General features: G+C 36.8%; 1 protein-coding gene across 2 annotated transcripts in view; it reads left to right on the top strand.

Annotated features, from left to right (window-relative positions):
* Positions 1-17,118, top strand: part of cntn4 (contactin 4) — a 325,246-nt gene that overhangs the window by 213,410 nt on the left and 94,718 nt on the right. The window lies entirely within an intron of this gene.

The following is a 17,118-nucleotide window of genomic DNA, read 5'->3' as shown; positions in this document are numbered from 1 at the left end:
ATTTTTCACCAAACTATACCGTCCTGCCAAATTTCACACAATTGCACCCTCAGGAAGGGCCTCAAAAATCCAAGTAATGTGACGGTAACCAGAACAATAATAATAAGAACAAGAAAAATACTGGGAACAATAGTTCCTTCACGCCACTTCTGGTGCTCGGGCCTTAATAACTAGAGTGCAATTTGTATCACGTAAGAAACACCCACTCAAAATTAAGATTTCTATTTTGTTGAAGCGTGTACATACAATGTTTTTACTTCATTCAACTTCATAATGTAGCAACTTTGTTCATCTTTGAATGAAAGTGTGTGAATACAGAAACACTTTCAAATGCCGAAGGGAAATGCCGTCATTCTGTAAATGTAGTAAGTAAAAGAGTTGTCATGTCTCAGTGTGTTCTGAGCTGTAAATACTTGGTAAGAGGTGGGCCCAGCCTTCTGTGGTCTAAAGCGCAGCTGTGCTTCAAAAATAAAACCACAAACACACATCAGTGTGTGTGCGCGTGCGTGTGTATGTGTGCGAGCGCTTGTGCAAATTCCACCGGCCTGCCTGTTTTCACTATCTTGCAAATTGTATAAAGCTAATTTCTTTAGCACAAGGTTACATGTAAACTAGGGTGACTGGATTTTAATTTCCCAAAAAAAGAGGACACTTCACCTGACCTCAGCAGACTGCACAAGCTAACATTTGTTTAATAATGCCTTATAATAGAAATATAAAATTAAGTGTAGTTATCCTCTGTAAGGTTTTTTTTCTTCTTCAACAAAACTGTTTCTCCTTCTCACCAAAGACAAAAAAAAAAAAAAAGAAATTAGATATGACTCAAATCAAGCACACGCATTTATGTATGAAATAATCTGTCCTGAAACATTTTTTAAAATACATTAAAATCATTTAAACAATATTACCAATTTTGCAGAACAGATTCATAAATGAAGGCTAAAGAAATACGCTCAAGTCTAAACAGTTGGTTTGCAAAGCCAATGCCTATACTCGCTTTGCACATATTTATTCTGTTTGATGCCTGTGGAGATGAGGAGCTGTTGAGGCATCAACATGGATGATGGAAAACTGTGCAGGGTCAACTCGTAGTTTTCTGATAAAAACTGAAATTGTGACAAACATCTCTTCTCAATGTTTTTGAAGAAGAAAACTTTATATTTTAATATTTCATAACACTGAAAGTAACTGAGAAAAAATATTCAACAAAAACATCTACACGTTAACAAGGTTTGGTAATGATGCACGATTCTAAAAAGAAATCATCAAATAAAAACATGTTCTAAAAATTGTTCTAAAAACCCCACCACAAAATACAAGCATTATATTACACATGAAGTGATGTAAACAAAGTAAACTAGCTGGAGAAAAGCAGAACAGGACTAATTCCCTGAACCTCTTCCCCAGAAGTTCCTCCCCTAATGGCTCCTTTTTTGTCAAATCTCTCTCTAAACCTCATTTGAGGTATTATCATCCAGGAGAGTCTTCCTGCTAAGATTTGTCATTAAAATCTGTAATTATTTGGTGTATTTTCAGCAAATAAAGTGGCTGTTTAATTTAGTTTCATCACATGGCTGTAAAATTACCATGATGACAGATATAGCTTACATAAACTGTTGGATTTGTTTCCAATGGTACAAATATTAGCAGAGTTACAGTAATCTAAAGTGTGCTTGGCCAAATGTGCCACTAGCAACACGTTTACAATCGGTGGGAAATCTGGACATTTCCATTGATTTATAAACAGTGTTGGGAATAACTAGTTATTTTTGTATTATATTGCTGTGTAACTAATTACAAAAGTGAAAAGTGGTAATATATTACTACTTGTTACAATTAAATTAACTCAAGTTACATGCATATTTAATTTAAGTGCAAATTTGCTATGTTTTCTCACTGTTTACAGTTATTTGAGGAAAAACAAGATGATCATTATAGTTAAATATAACTATTATTAAGTATTAAAAAAGAGCTTTCAGCTCCCGAAAGAGCAGAAGTAATTGAAACAAAACTTAAACACTGTAAGTGTGATATAATTTGTTTTCTGGACCAAAAATAACTCTACGTAGTGTAACCCAGTTACATTTTAAAAAACAATAATATTGTAATACAAATATATTACATTTTTATCTCAGTAACTAGTAATATGAATATATTACAAGTTAAGGGTAATTTACCCAACACTGTTTATAAACTTGTCCCTGGGGGGGTATGCTATGATTACCTCTTATCGCGCTAACTGGCCTACAAAGCTCGCTGATGCTGAATCACTATGGCAACTAGTCTTTCACAGTTAACGTGGTCCCCACCAAGTTTTTTTTCTAGCTTAAATGTTAGCTAGTAATAAAGTCCCGCCTCCTGACCAATCAGATCTCTTAGAAAACTGTTTATTCTCCGTTTAGAATCTCACAAATGTAAACATTAACACTCATCAATTCCTGCATTAATAACTTTCAGCTTTTACTGCAGCACCAGTGGTGTTATTGGTCTGAATTATGAATTTGAATTCTTCATATTTTTAAACTTAAGCAACACGTAACCGATTGGGACCAGGTTATAAAATGGATCAGATCTGATGGCAAATATAAAAGCTCCGCCTCCTGCGCTACTGTTGTTCTTCTTTGTCATCATGGATTTATATTCATTATATTTAAGATCATAAGCTGTTCCTCCTGTGAAGACGCTCTGCCAGTTTTCTCCATTGATTGGTCAGACGCTGCAAACTCCACCCCTTTCACGTGAGCGTGCACGTTCGAGGGTGAAATCGCTCTGCTTTAATTAGCGTGTTTTGATCGACGTTCATAGTCCAGCACATATCTGGAAAGGAATGTTTGGTTAGTTCAAGCCAGCTAACGGAGCTTAATCCAATCTAGATTCACAGTACACCCCCTGGATGACTCATACAGGACATTAAAAGTGGACATGTCCTTGTAACATTTGGACACCTCAATGTAGACTTAAACAACAGGGATATTGTATAAATCCATGTCCTCTGGTTTTACTCGTCTTTATTACAGTTTTCATATTGTAGCATGAAACCTATAAATCTGATGGCATTGTTAGTTCTCATTACATTAGGTTAGCCAAAAAACAGATGCTACTCTTTATTGTGAGCTTTCTTTTTGCTATTGTAAATATAGCTCTTTCAATCTTACATTTGGTTCATTATCTAATGAAATTAGGTGATAAGTTTGGAAGTGATGTGTGGTGAATGTACTCATAGCAGGTTGGAAGTACTTGTTGAAATCCATACCATGTGCCTAGTTCAACGCAGTCAAACACAGAATCAGATGGTTTGTCGGGAAAGCTTTGTTCGTTGTTAACATATAACTCACTCATGGTGGATTTGATGCTGAGACAGGTATTAATGACAGGTGAATCCAATAGAGAAAATAAAATACTGCACAGTTGAATGAAAAACACAGTATTCCCGTTTTATTATGTCTAAAAGTGTTAGTAATACATCCAGTGTAACATAATTTTCTATCCCTTTTTGACTTTTTAAAAGTACAACCTTTTTCCTGCCTGGGTTACTTGTGATTTGACCACTGACAATGCCTTCCTTTATAGCATCTTGACTCTTCGATCTCCTTTTCAAGTCATGCTGTGAGAAATGACTCATTTGGGGCATTAAACAATTTACAGTTATTTAAAAGAGCTTTGAAAGCTCTCATTGGCCCAAATGTACCACAAACACAAGTCATGATTCTCCAAGCCTTTATTTGTGATATGAAAATGTGATCATTGGTATAGTGAAGTATGCAGTGACATGCCGTGACCACTAGGGTTCAATTCAAATCAATTCAACTTTATTTGTATAGCACAATTTACAACAAAGTCATCTCAATGCGCTTATCAAAACATAAAATTCATAATAAGAAAGAGAAAAAACAACAAGATCCACATGAACAATCATTTAGGGACAATGGGAAGAAACAACTCCCTTTAACAGGAAAAAATCTCCAGCAGAACCAGGTTCAGAGGTCGCAGCCATTTGCTTCGACTGGTTGGGGTTAGTGGACAGAAGGACCAACAGAACAGGATAGAGAGATAGAACATCAGAGTGTCCCAAACTAGTTGAGCCTTGAACCACAAATCAGGAACTGCCATCATCACCTTCACGACACCTGAAATAAAGAAGAGAGAGAAGGATGAGGAGAAGGTACTGACAGCAGAAAAACATGATACAGTATTATCAAGTCATCCTGCCTTGGCCTTGGGCCTCACCCCCAGTGGCCTAGTCAATACTTATTATAAAAGTGACAAATCTCTTTCCGTTTATTGGTAAGCTAACAGCTACTCCAAGGTCTGTAAATGCGATCGTTCACAGACGAGCCCATGTCAGATCTAGCGGTTAGGTTATGTTGTGTTTCAGTCCTGGTTATGCAGACTGTAAATCATAACCAGCTACATCAGAATTTGAGTCTCTTCCCGTATATTGAACCAGAAAATGCAACCTTTTACAGATGAGCCCATGTCTGCTCTAGCGATTAGATTATGTTATGATTCAGTCCTGTTTATGCGGACTGTAAATTAGAACCAGCTACATCAGAATTTAAATGTCTTCCCGTTTATATGAAATATAACAGCGACTCCAAGGACTCTAAAATGCGACCGTTTACGGACGAGCCCATGTCCACTCTAGCCGTTAAGTTAATGCTATTATACGGTATTCGCTTCAGCGTATAAGTAGGTTTTGAGTTTAGCCTTAAAGGTGGAGAGAGTAGCAGCCTCCCGTACTGAGACTGGAAGCTTGCTGTGAAAGCTTTTCGTTCTGTTCTACTTCTAGACACATTAGGAACTTCCAGAAGGCCAGCAAACTGGGTTGGGTAGGCAGGGCGTTGCAAATCGAGACCACCAATGACAATTTCATGTTTCAGCTAACAAGTGTTAATTCAATTCAACTTTATTTGTATACAGCAGTTTACAACAAAGTCATCTCAATGCGCTTATCAAAATATAAAATTAATAATAAGAAAGAAAAAACCCAAGAAGAACCACATGAACAAATATTAAAGAAACATAAACAATTATTTAATATAGCCTCCATACTCTCCCAACAAGATGTATCTCATGACATGGCAGCGTATCTGTTGTTTGTGTTGGAAACACAGAAACACAGAGAAAATCACAACAACAACAACTCGGAACAGCCTCAGTGAGGCACATCCACAATGTCAATCCTTCCATTCACTGTGGAAAATACGAACAATTTTCTGACTTTTTACCTTTGCTGAAGGTCTGGTAACTCAGGTGTTGGTCTCCCATCTTTTAAAAGCTGTCATTTTTCCTCAAAAGAAAGTTTCTTTACCGTCTCTAGCACTGTCATCCTGCCTGTAGTGTTATCCCGCCCACTCGCAAGAGAGAGAGAGAACGTAGCAGCAGCGGTCACGTGATTATTTCATTATGTTCGAAAAGGTTTTTGTATTAGAAAGACTAAAAACAAAAAAATCTCACCTAATCATGACTTCGCAGCCATTTTCAAAGATGTTTTTGACTGTAGATAAAAAAAATCTTGTTTTTTTTTTAACTCCCAAATGGAAACATTTTTTAAAAGAAACTTTGGATTTCACCAGAAATTATAATCTTATTAAGATGCTACCGCAGATTTTCCCATAGTTAGAAAAAATTAGAATATGTCAATCTTGAACAAGTTATGACTACATGGGAAGACAATCGAAAGTGTGCAAGTTTATTTTCTTGGAGTGAAATACAAACAAAGATTATACAGAACCACATTAGCCTAATCTTTTTAGGATGCATAGAACAAACAATGGACATTCATTGTTTACTGCTTCAGCGCACCAACACAGTTTTTTGATAGATGTCGGTTTGGAAACAGACGTGCCTTAACAAAAACTGTGATTGAATGAACTGTAATTGCATTTGATTGATTTAACGAAAGGAAAATAGATGGGTGGGGGGAACAAAAAAATTTACACAATAGTAGGGTAAGGGTCCGAGAACAACAATCAAAGTAAAAATTTAATTTACTTCAATCTCCTGAGGCTTCTTTTCTGTCTCATTCCTTCTAAGGAGAAATTACACTTAGTATGTGCTGCACATTCTTCAACCTATGAAAACCCAACATAAAAACAAATGGTACATACAAATATGCTGTTTGATGACTCCCGGCCAGGAGTATATGTGTCTTGCATGGTACTTGTGCACATTGAAGTGTGGAAACATGACACAATTTCCATAGAAAGTGCATTTGACTGCATCTTCACCTAAACCACAATAAACTGGCATGGCTCTGTGAACACACCTTTAAGCCAAAATGGACGAAGAACTCAGCATTACCTCAATAGGTGCCTTATATCACATGTCCGTCTCAAATCCATCCCTTTAGAGCATCTATTTCGGTCCGCAGAAGTAAGTAAACATTAAGGAAAAAACATGTATCATTGTGGAAGTTACAAAATAATTCAGTTGTAGCTATCTCAGCCCCTCCAAATATACATAGATATAAATCTATACATTTCCCATGCTTAAATCACATGAAATTGATGAAAAAAAAATTTTTTATTTAATTTTCTCAAAATCTTGCTAATTTCCTCAAATTTCTCTACTAAATTGTATAGAAATTGTTCATAATATCAAGGAAATATAAGTTAATTTAAGTTTAAGGTCACTAAATGCTTGGATCTTGTCGTCCCTTTTACTTTATGGGCCGGATTCACAAAAGGTTAATTAGGTGTAATAAAACGTAAGCAAACGTCAGTCCTCGCGCTAATAAGGAGTACAATCCCCAGGGAATCAGGAGTGCGCTGCTGCTGCACATTCGAGAGTGTCCTCATTGCATTTAACGCGCTTCCCTCTAATGCTGCATTCACACCGGATGCGTCACGAAATGTCCGTACGACCAGATTACATACAAAGTCAATGGATATATGCGTCCCAGATGTGAAATCTTTCCTGTGAGGCGCACGCTCCCGATTTTAGGCATATCCGCACATCCTCAAGAGTTGAAAATACTGAACTCCTGCGACTGTTTCGTATGACGAAAGCCAATCAGATTCTTTGTTGACAATGATGTAAGGCCGTCAACACGGACGCCGGTCTGTTCACCCATTCAACCATGGAGTAGAAGCTGTGTGTGACCACCTGGAGCTGTATGACATGGCCTTTATAACCTATAACTAGGAAGGATTAGGCGTGGAGGAGAATCAGCGAGAAGGTGGTAGTAGCAGGTAGTTTTCATCTTTGAAATTTGGCCCTGAGCTAGGATAGCATTAGCCGCTAATCACACCGGCTTTTTTCACTGGTGGTTTATGTTTATGAGAGGAGAAAAAGGAGCGCAGCTCCTCACTTCAGCAGGCAGTGAAACTCACTGAGTTGGATATGTCGCTTTTGGGCGGTGCTTCGTTTCAAACGAGCATATGAAGCGAATGGGGACATTTTTTTATTCTGCGATACATGCGGCAGATGCATCTGATGCCGCAGAAGACGCATTCGGTGTGAACGCAGCATAATGAATATATATAGTAGGCGGATCTCATTAGGGGAGAAAAAAGAGGAGGCGGAAATGCAAATAAATTAATGCAGTGGGCACTATGCGATTCATGAAATCTGGAACTGTTTGTTTTTGTACGGAAAAATAATATGACAGGGAAGTAGGTGCAGACACACACGCAGTTGACAGAAAACACAGCGAAGATGAAAAAAGGCTCCAGTTTACCTTTCTGTTACAAGAAAATAATTCAAATAAAACAATTATCAATATTAACATCCACTGTAGAAGAAAATAAAGCATGAGTAAATTGTGTATGAGGGAGAGAAACAGCTGGATGCCTGCAGCCGGTGTGTTTCCGTGTGTGTGTTCGCTTCGGATGCAGAGCCAGAGCATCGCTGTGCACGGATATCCATGGTTATGATCATGGATCGATGTCGCTTCGGACACAGCTCCAGTGAGCTCCTGTCATTCTCTCCATGTTTTGATCTTCAAAGTCTTGATGTGAGGACAGAATCAGCTGATCAGAGATGCATATTTATGCATGATGGCACAATGAGTGCATATGTGAGTGTGGTGGTGACACATCACTACTCAGGAGCTCAGATGGTCAGTACATCATCTTCCAGGACTGATTGACAGACTGTGTTACTGTATTAACTCAGATCAATGGCGTCAACAGATCAATAGGAGGGTTTCTGTCTGAATCTGCCTATTATTTATGAACTGATTAGAGCAAAGTTGCAGAACGTGACGGAGCACCCACATTTCACTAGGAGGGAAAATATAATTAGGTTTTAAAGTTGTTGTTTAAAAAAAAATTTGTATTTGTTTATTTAGTTTTCTACTTTATTAAACTAGTACAGTGTCCGTCGGAAGTATGTATTCATATAGTGGGAGCTTAAGTAGAGTTGTCAATTATGGGCATAATAAACAACATACTCTGTAGCATTATAAAGGGGTATATTTGCAGGTGCAAAGTGAAATAGCGTGTGCAATTTGATAAAAATGTTAAATGTGATGTTTTTTTTTTACTCATTTTTATATTTTTTTGTTTGGTGTATTTTCCTGTAATGTCTGTTTTTTGGAGTCATTATGTGTATTTTTTTTTATCTTTCTGTTGTCTTTTTGTGCATTTTTTGTATAATTATTTTTTTGTTGCCATTGTAGTGTGATTCTGGAGTCATTTTGTGTATTTTTTGTGTCTTTTTTAGTGTAGTTTTGTGCATTTCTGTTGTCATTTTGGTGTATTTTTTCAATAAATATTTAGTTTAGTGTATTTTGAGTCATTTTCATATTTTTGTTGACGTTTGGTGTATTTTTCTGTAATATATGTTTTTTGGAGTCATTTTGTGTGTTTTTGGAGCCTTTTGTATATTTTTGTGCATTTATGTTGTCGTTTTGTGTACTTCCTGTATAAATATTGTTTAGTTTTTAGTTTTTTGTCATTTGTGCATTTTTTGTATAATTATTGGGTTTTTTTGCCTTAAGTAGTGTGATTCTGGATTCATTTTGTATCTTTTTTTAGTGTAGTTTTTTGCATTTCTTTTGTCTTTTGTGTATTTTTTGAATAAACATTTAGTTTTGTTTTGGGGTAAATCCATTCTAAATTTATGCGTACCAGTCCATCCACGTGTACTTGCTGGCCTAACTTTCAATAATCGTATCTATTTTCAGTAGTTAGATGTCGTGGCAGGTGTGTCGTGAGTGAAGCTGCAGTAATCAAGTGACCTTCAATATGTAGCAACATGTAAACACTTAGATCTGACTCAGAGCATAACACTACAGTCACTACCACGCTATGAAGAGGTGTCGTGTAACCGGACTAAATGGTGGTCTGTTATACACTCAACACTCACATACTTGCACGCTTATCACGTAGACGGTGATCGATAGTGAAGCCCACCTGATCGATGTGTGTGTGTGTGAGACTCTCTACCTGGGACTCTAGTCTCCTCCGTTGGTTCTCTCTCACACAGCTTTCAACACAGCCCGTCATAACTTCCTGGTGAGGTCTGTCTGGTCTAAATAGCGAACGGTCAAACTAAGATGAAAATAAACGTTTCAATGTAATCATCACCAAATAAGAAACAGTAAAAAAGTATTTTTCCTCAAAAGCGAGTGTAAAATGTGGGTGCAATTTTCCTGGTTTAATTCTATGGGACATGTGCTTGACTTCGTCACTTTTATATTTTTTTGTATGGTGTATTTTTCTGTAACGTATGTTTTTTGGAGTTATGTGTATTTGTGTATCTTTCTGTTGTCTTTTTGTGCATAAATGTTTGCTGTTTTTTAATTTATTTTTTTTTGTAATGTATTTTTTTTGGAGTCATGTGTATTTTTGTATAATTATTATTTTTGTTGCTATTGTAGTGTGATTCAGGAGTAATTTTGTGTATTTTTTGTATAAATATTTAGTTTTGTGTATTTTCAGCCATTTTCATATTTTTGTTGTATTTTTCTGTAAATGTATGTTTTTTTGAAGTCGAGTACACTGCCCGTCGGAAGTATGTATTCTTATAGTGGGAGCTTAAGAAGAGTTGTAGCATTATAAAGGGGTATATTTGCAGGTGCAAAGTAAAATAGCGTGTGCAATTTCCCTGGTTTAATTCTATGAGACATACGCATGATAAATGTGTTGTTTTTTTAACTCATTTTTATATATTTTTTCATTTGGTGTTTTTTTCTGTAATGTACAGTGCCCATCGGAAGTATGCATTCATGTGGGATTATAAGTATTTAGTTTAGTGTATTTTGAGTCATGTTCATGTTTTTGTTGTCGTTTGGTGTATTTTTCTGTGTTGTCTTTTGTGTAATTTTTGTATAAATATTTAGTTTTGTGTATTTTGAGTCATTTTTATATTTTTTGTTGTCGTTTAGTATGTGTGTGCCTGCCTAACTTTAACTAAACTTATCTATTTTCAGTAGTTAGGTGTAGTGGCAGGTGTGTCGTGAGTGAAGCTGCAGTAATCATCAGGCAGGCTTCACTATGTAGCACTGTTTACTGATCTGACTCAACACTACAGCCACTACCACCCAATGGACGGGTGTCGTGACACAGACTGTAACCAGACTAAATGGTGGTCCGTTACACACACACACACACACGTAGACGGTGATCGATAGTGAAGCGCACCTGATCGGTGTGTGTGTGTGTGTGTGTGACTCTCTACCTTGGACTCTCATCTCCTCCGTTGATTCTCTCTCACAAACTTTTTTTTTTTACAGTTTTTTTGAAACATTGAGAGAGACAGTAATTTAACAGCATGTGAGAACAATAATGTATTTATTTATTTATTTCAAACAAATACAATAAATAGATGAAAATGAATAAATACATCTCAACAGAAATCTCTATAAAATAAAAAAGAATCATTTCAATATAATACACCTTTAACTCGTTCGACGAGGGACAGGAAGAAGCTTATAAGCTTGTCAATTCCTACCCCCATTCTTCACAATTAACAAATGAAAAATCCAATAAAATAAACACATGAATACTTTAATCAAGAGGTTAAGAAAACACAGAACAAAAACAAGCAAACAAACAAAAAATAGTAATAACATGCAATTTACATGATCCTTCCTTGTTTCTGTACTTTTCAAATATATACACTACCGGTTAAAAGTTTTAAAACGCCCTAATTTTTCCAGTTATTTATTGCAATTCAAGTCGTGCAAGTCCAATGAATAGCTTGAAATGTACAAAGGTAAGTACTGAACAGCCAGAGGTTAAAAAAAAGTTAGTTTTGGTTACCCAAAACTGAAAAAAAATGTACATTTCAGAATTATACAAATAGGCCTTTTTCAGGGAACACAAAGTGGGTTAACAATTTAAAGCTGTTCTGCAGCAATGAAGGTTGAATCAGCCTTGAAAGCTGGTGCTTCTAATTCCTACAGGTGTTCCAATTTTCTTGGTTACTTCCAACCTCCTCTGTCTGCATAAAAAGCAGTGTTGGAACACACTGTGGTACCAGACCCTCATGAGCATCAAGTGAACAGTAGTGTTCATGGATTCCATGATTTTTTTTTTCAACTCAAATTGCTTATTTGTTCTATGCTTTCATTTCATAGTGCAATGACACAATAAACGGAATCATTTTCATTAAAAAAAAAAAAAAAACTGGAAAAAGTGTGGTTTTCTAAAACTTTTGACAGGGATTGTATTTTTTGTAATTTTTTAAAACTGTATTATATTCATACTTTGTTTAATCGTTTCATCAAGTTGGTTGCACAAAATCACCCCACAAATGGAAATACACATACTTTTTTAAAAAATTGGTCTGAGCATAATGTTTCAAGTTTAGTTTCTCTCTAAACTTACAACTCCCCATCTCTCTGTGAACAGTTTTTGTATGTTTACAGGTAGCAGTTTATTTTTTGCTTTATACATTATCTGTGCTGTCTTAAATTCTACCAGATCCCCTAACTTTAAAGGTCCAGTATTATGCTATTTTTCACCCATCTCCATGTGTTCTAAGAGCCCCAACAACATATATACTTGAGGTTTATTTTCCCATTTTCTGGAGTTTTAATCCTCTGAAAAGTCATTTTTATGACACTTCTAAAAACAGGCTGTTTTGGTGCCTTCATGCATATGCATGAGTGGTCGTGTCTGTTGATGCTGACTTTACTGTCCACTCACCGGAGTGTTAAGTTGCTAAGTCACTTTTTTTCTCCTCCTCAAGGAGCAGATAATCGTTTGTTTTCTCCAACCACTGTGTCGCATTGGGTCAAAAACACGTCAGACCATGTCAAATACAAGGCGGTATAACGGTTACTAAAAGTGGAACTGCTCACAGGGCACTACATCGTGGCTGCCCACTGCTCCTCAGGGAGGAGTTAAATGCAGAGAACACATTTTGTGTTTGTAGCTTCACATATACAAGTACAGTGCATGTCGTAGGTATGTATTCATATTGATATTAACAGGAGTTCCACAGTGTGGATGGGAAAATGAATGGGATATATATATATATAATTATATATATATATTGGTAGCCAGAACAAAAATTGGTTTTAAATTGGTTTTGAAATTACCAAATTATTCCAAAATTGCACACACAGAGTATTTGGAAGCCATTGACAAAGTTTCAGATTGATCAGACACTGCGTCGGGGAGATATTTGCTCCACGGACACACAGACCTTTCTTGCTTTACAGATAGATAACAATAGAGTATAGCATATATTCTATATGATATCAGTGTTTGTTTTAGCTGTGAGATAGTTTGAGAGGGAGGAGCTCACATTCTTAGAGGGTAGGAGGAACCAGGATTGTCAAGAGGAGGAGTTTCTGCGATGTGACATCACAACGCAAGAAAAATCCAACTCGCCCGTTTGGAACTGACTTTTTACAAAATGTGGAATAGCAAGGGATGGAGGAAACAGAACTTCTTTTTAACTTTGGCCCTCTGAATGAGGCTAAATGAATGTTTATCACTATAGCAAAACCATTATAAAGTGATTTTTTTCATAATACTGCCCCTTTAAACAAACAATAGAAACTAAAGGAGAGAAAAACCTATTAGGTGCAGTTTGACTGGAACTACTCTGGTGGTGTTTGATGGAGAGTGGGATGTGATGCTGGAATATGATGCTGACGTCTACCCCTGCATAGCAACATCTCAATTCTGATTTATCACTCACTTGTTAAAAAGGCACATATACTACCACTGATTTAAGCTGGCACTGTTGTAAACACAGTACACCAATGTCTATGAATACCAAAGTGGTCCATGTGTTACACAGTATGAGAGTAAAAGTCCATCCATTTTGAAACATGGATAAAAGCTTTGTTTCATGTTGCTTCAAATAGAGCAAGCTCAGTTTTCACTGGTTTTACTGCAGCTCACTCGGCATGTTTAAATGTTCTAGCTGAGCTGTTAGCAGTTAAATGTTAACAACCTCAGCCAACCTGCCGCAGCTGCCGAAGGGATCACAAGGACCTGTGGTGCGGCACATGTTTCACTTTCATATAGGAATGCAACACTGACATAACTAGAGAAGACTGCCCCCGGTCACTGCTTCTCCCTTAATTTAACTCTTTGGAAACCTTTCCTTTTATTACTAAACACCTACAGCTTTTCTACCATATGATTCAGCTGTGACGCATAGATTTAAGGGTAGCAACTGATAATGGATACTTGTTTTCAGATCATATGTACTTATCTCTAAATGGTTTTAAACTAAATGAAGGCAAAAAAAAAAATATGAATTCAATACTTTTAATTTTATTTATTTGTAGAGCTTTGACCGCTTTAAGTCACAAGATATATCTTAAAAACCAAGCATAAAAAAATGTAATTAATCATTTGCATTTTAAAGCAGCTTCTTATTTTATTTATTTAGTCGTTATTACTAAATTACAAATCAGAGCAGGAGGTGGATCCAACCAGTGAGGACTTCACCATATTGAGCCAAATTAAGATAATGTCACAAGTAAGCGTTTCCACCAAAACTTATACTCCAGGCTGCGTTCACTCCCAGTATCAAACACAGGGCCTTTTTGCTGTGACACCAAAGCACTATTTTACTAAGTCTCATTGTCAATGCAATGTAAAACAGAAAAAGGCAGAAGAAGATTATTTAAAAAATGAAGTTTGTAAAATATACAGCATAAAATGTAGCCTTTCCATTTCATCATGGCATAAACAAAGCTCTGAAAGTGTGATGGTCAGCACTTTGTTTCCAGCAGCATCTCAGATCATCTCACAGTTCAAATTCACAGAAGCACCAAAAACAGCTGCTCACTTCATCAAAGACCCACAATAAAAATACACGTTAAGCAGTGCCAGCCAGTAGCACACAGAGCGTTTCAGTATTTGTAGCTCAACTTGTTCTTTAGAAGAGCTTCCATGGCTTTCATACTCATAGGTTATCTGACGATGCTGCTGATATACATTCCCGGTCAGGCCGATGTGAGTGGCTTTGGGCTGGAGGAGGCTCTTCTTCTACTTATGAGTAGAGGTTGTAAATGAACAGAATGTTTCCCTAGCACCCCCTTATATTGAGGTCAAATGCTGAATTGTTAGGTTTAGTTTCTGATATATGTGACTGTGGCATTCTCATTCATTTATGAGGTAGCTCGTGATTGACACATTAGGCACCCCTGATTTAGAATATCCATAATGGTAATTGATTGTTGGTAAAGTACACTGTAAAGATATGAATTTACCTTATTTAGTATTGCTCTCCACACGTTGTTTTCTGCTACTGAAGATTTTGCCAATCAAAGTGGAAATTTAGCCGTTAGCAGAAACCTTCTAAAAGGTCAGTCCTAGAGAACACATTAGGTGAGGTCTGCAGAAAGGTAGAGTGCAGTCAGCCATTTGTCCTGTCCTGCCAATGGCATCAGGTGATACCTATAGCATAATAGTGAGCTCATCAAAAGATCAGCAAGATTTTAAAGAGTAGATACTATCGAAGACAGATTTAGTTTAAGTTAACCAACCCATTCTGTTCTCCTTGTTTTTAGCTGTTTTGTTTTTGTTTGATTTTGCCTTGACTTGATTAACCTTAATGACAGAGCAAGGAACAATTCACGTGTAATATTTTGCAGTTATTTACAGAGATTGTGTTAAACAAAGGTGTTTTATGACATCAATGACCACTATAATCAGCCTGACCCCATGTGGAGTTGCACAGAATTCAAATGCAGTTGCCTAAATTGTTTAGTAATTGATTAATATATATATATATATATATATATATATATATATATATATATATATATATATATATATATATATATTTGAGTTTAAAAAAAAAAACATCACACACAATCCAAAACAACTTAGTATACACTTTTTACTTTCTCAAATATGATTTGTTTTTTTTAAAGTTGTATAAAAATATCTGAGCTGGCGCATCTTGTCACTTGTGACTTTGTTTATCCTGGCTACTCGTAACACAATTTAACAAACCATATTTCAATCCCAAAATAGTTCTTTCAGACAAAGGTCCTGTTTACAGGACAATGTTTTGCTTCTGTTTCGGTTTTCGTTTCCAAAAATTTCCACATTCATACGTTTTCAAAACTATAAAACCATAAAATGTGTGTAGTATCCATGCCAGGCTGTGTGATTTAGCAATGAACCAAAATAAGAGCATGTGCAGACACACTTCTGCTGAACACAAGAAAGAGTAGAGCTTAAATCGGACCTACAAAGTTTGACCTGGCCCGGCCCGATGCCGACAGAATACTACCCAAACCTGAATACAGCCGATCTTTCTTTAAGCCTGAACCCAATGCTGCCCGACATCTGCTCTCTACAAATGTGACATCACACCTGAACGTTCATTCACCACCTCAGCATCTGAGCCAAGTCCAACCAGAGTCAGTGTTTTAAAAATAGAAATTAATCTCAACCCCAGGTTGCTGCGTCATGCTGTAGCCCTCTGCAGCAAATACGCAGCCCTTCTATTTTTCCCGGACGTCGTAGCTGTGATGCAGCAATTTCACAAAAATAAGCCCGTGCAGGACAGGAAGTAGTTCATTCCATTGACCGTGGTTAGCTCTAGCAGAGGAAAACATTGACCTTTGGGGGCCTTCAGCGGGCCCATTTCAGACTCTAGCCGAAAACTGAGGACATTATTTGGACTGAGGGGAGTAAAACCTGTCCGCTGATGCCACATTTTTGAGAGCACATTAGGTGAGGTCTGCAGAAAGGTACAGTGCAGTCAGCCATTTGCCCTGTCCTGCCAATGGCATCAGGTGATACCTATAGCACAATAGTGAGCTCATCAAAAGATCAGCAAGATTTTAATAATAAATAATAATAATGCATCAATTTTATATAGCGCTTTATCATAGACACTCAAAGTCGCTTTACAGAATTAAGGCATTACTCTTTCACTCCACACTTAGTGGTGGTAAGCTACTATTGTAGCCACAGCTGCCCTGGGGCAGACTGACGGAAGCGAGGCTGCCATAGTGCGCCATCGGCCCCTCCGACCACCACTAACACTCACTCACACACTACATTCATACTAGGCAATGTAGGTGAAGTGCCTTGCCCAAGGACACAATGACAGATACCACTGGGGTGACTGCCACCCCACTGTGAATATAAAGAATAGATACTATCGAAAACAGATTTAGTATAAGTTAACCAACCTGTTCTCTTCTCCTTGTTTTTAACTGTTTTCTTTTTGTTGTTGTTTGTTTTTACCTTGCCTTGATTAACCTTAATGACAGAGCAAGGAACAATTCACACATATTTTGCAGTTATTTACAGAGATTGTGTTAAACAAAGGTGTTTTATGACTCTAATGACCACTATAATTGGCTTTGTCTACTTCAGTTGTGTTTAATCACATGACCAAACCCCATAACAAACTACTATAATTTAGTATTATAATACTAGGTTCCTCAGGTCAGAGTTGAGCCTTGATTTTTTTGTCTTCTTGTCAAGTAGATTTTACACAAAAAAAATGTATTGATCTATGTGGAGCCCTCTTGCCATCAAAGTAATACTTATAAAGAAAATTATGATGTTGTGATTGATAACAAAATCTAGCTACGTATTCTATGCAAAGTTGCAACATCATCACTTTTTGGATTGTTATCGACCATAAATGCCTTGAATTTATGGCCAACAAAAATTTCCCAAACTATATCATTGTAAAACCGTCACTGTTTGTACCGATCCTGTACCTCCTAAC

The sequence above is a fragment of the Gouania willdenowi genome, chromosome 5, assembly GCF_900634775.1.
Source record: "Gouania willdenowi chromosome 5, fGouWil2.1, whole genome shotgun sequence".
In the NCBI taxonomy this organism is placed as follows: Eukaryota; Metazoa; Chordata; class Actinopteri; order Blenniiformes; family Gobiesocidae; genus Gouania; species Gouania willdenowi.
This window is presented reverse-complemented; position numbering and strand designations above follow the sequence as displayed.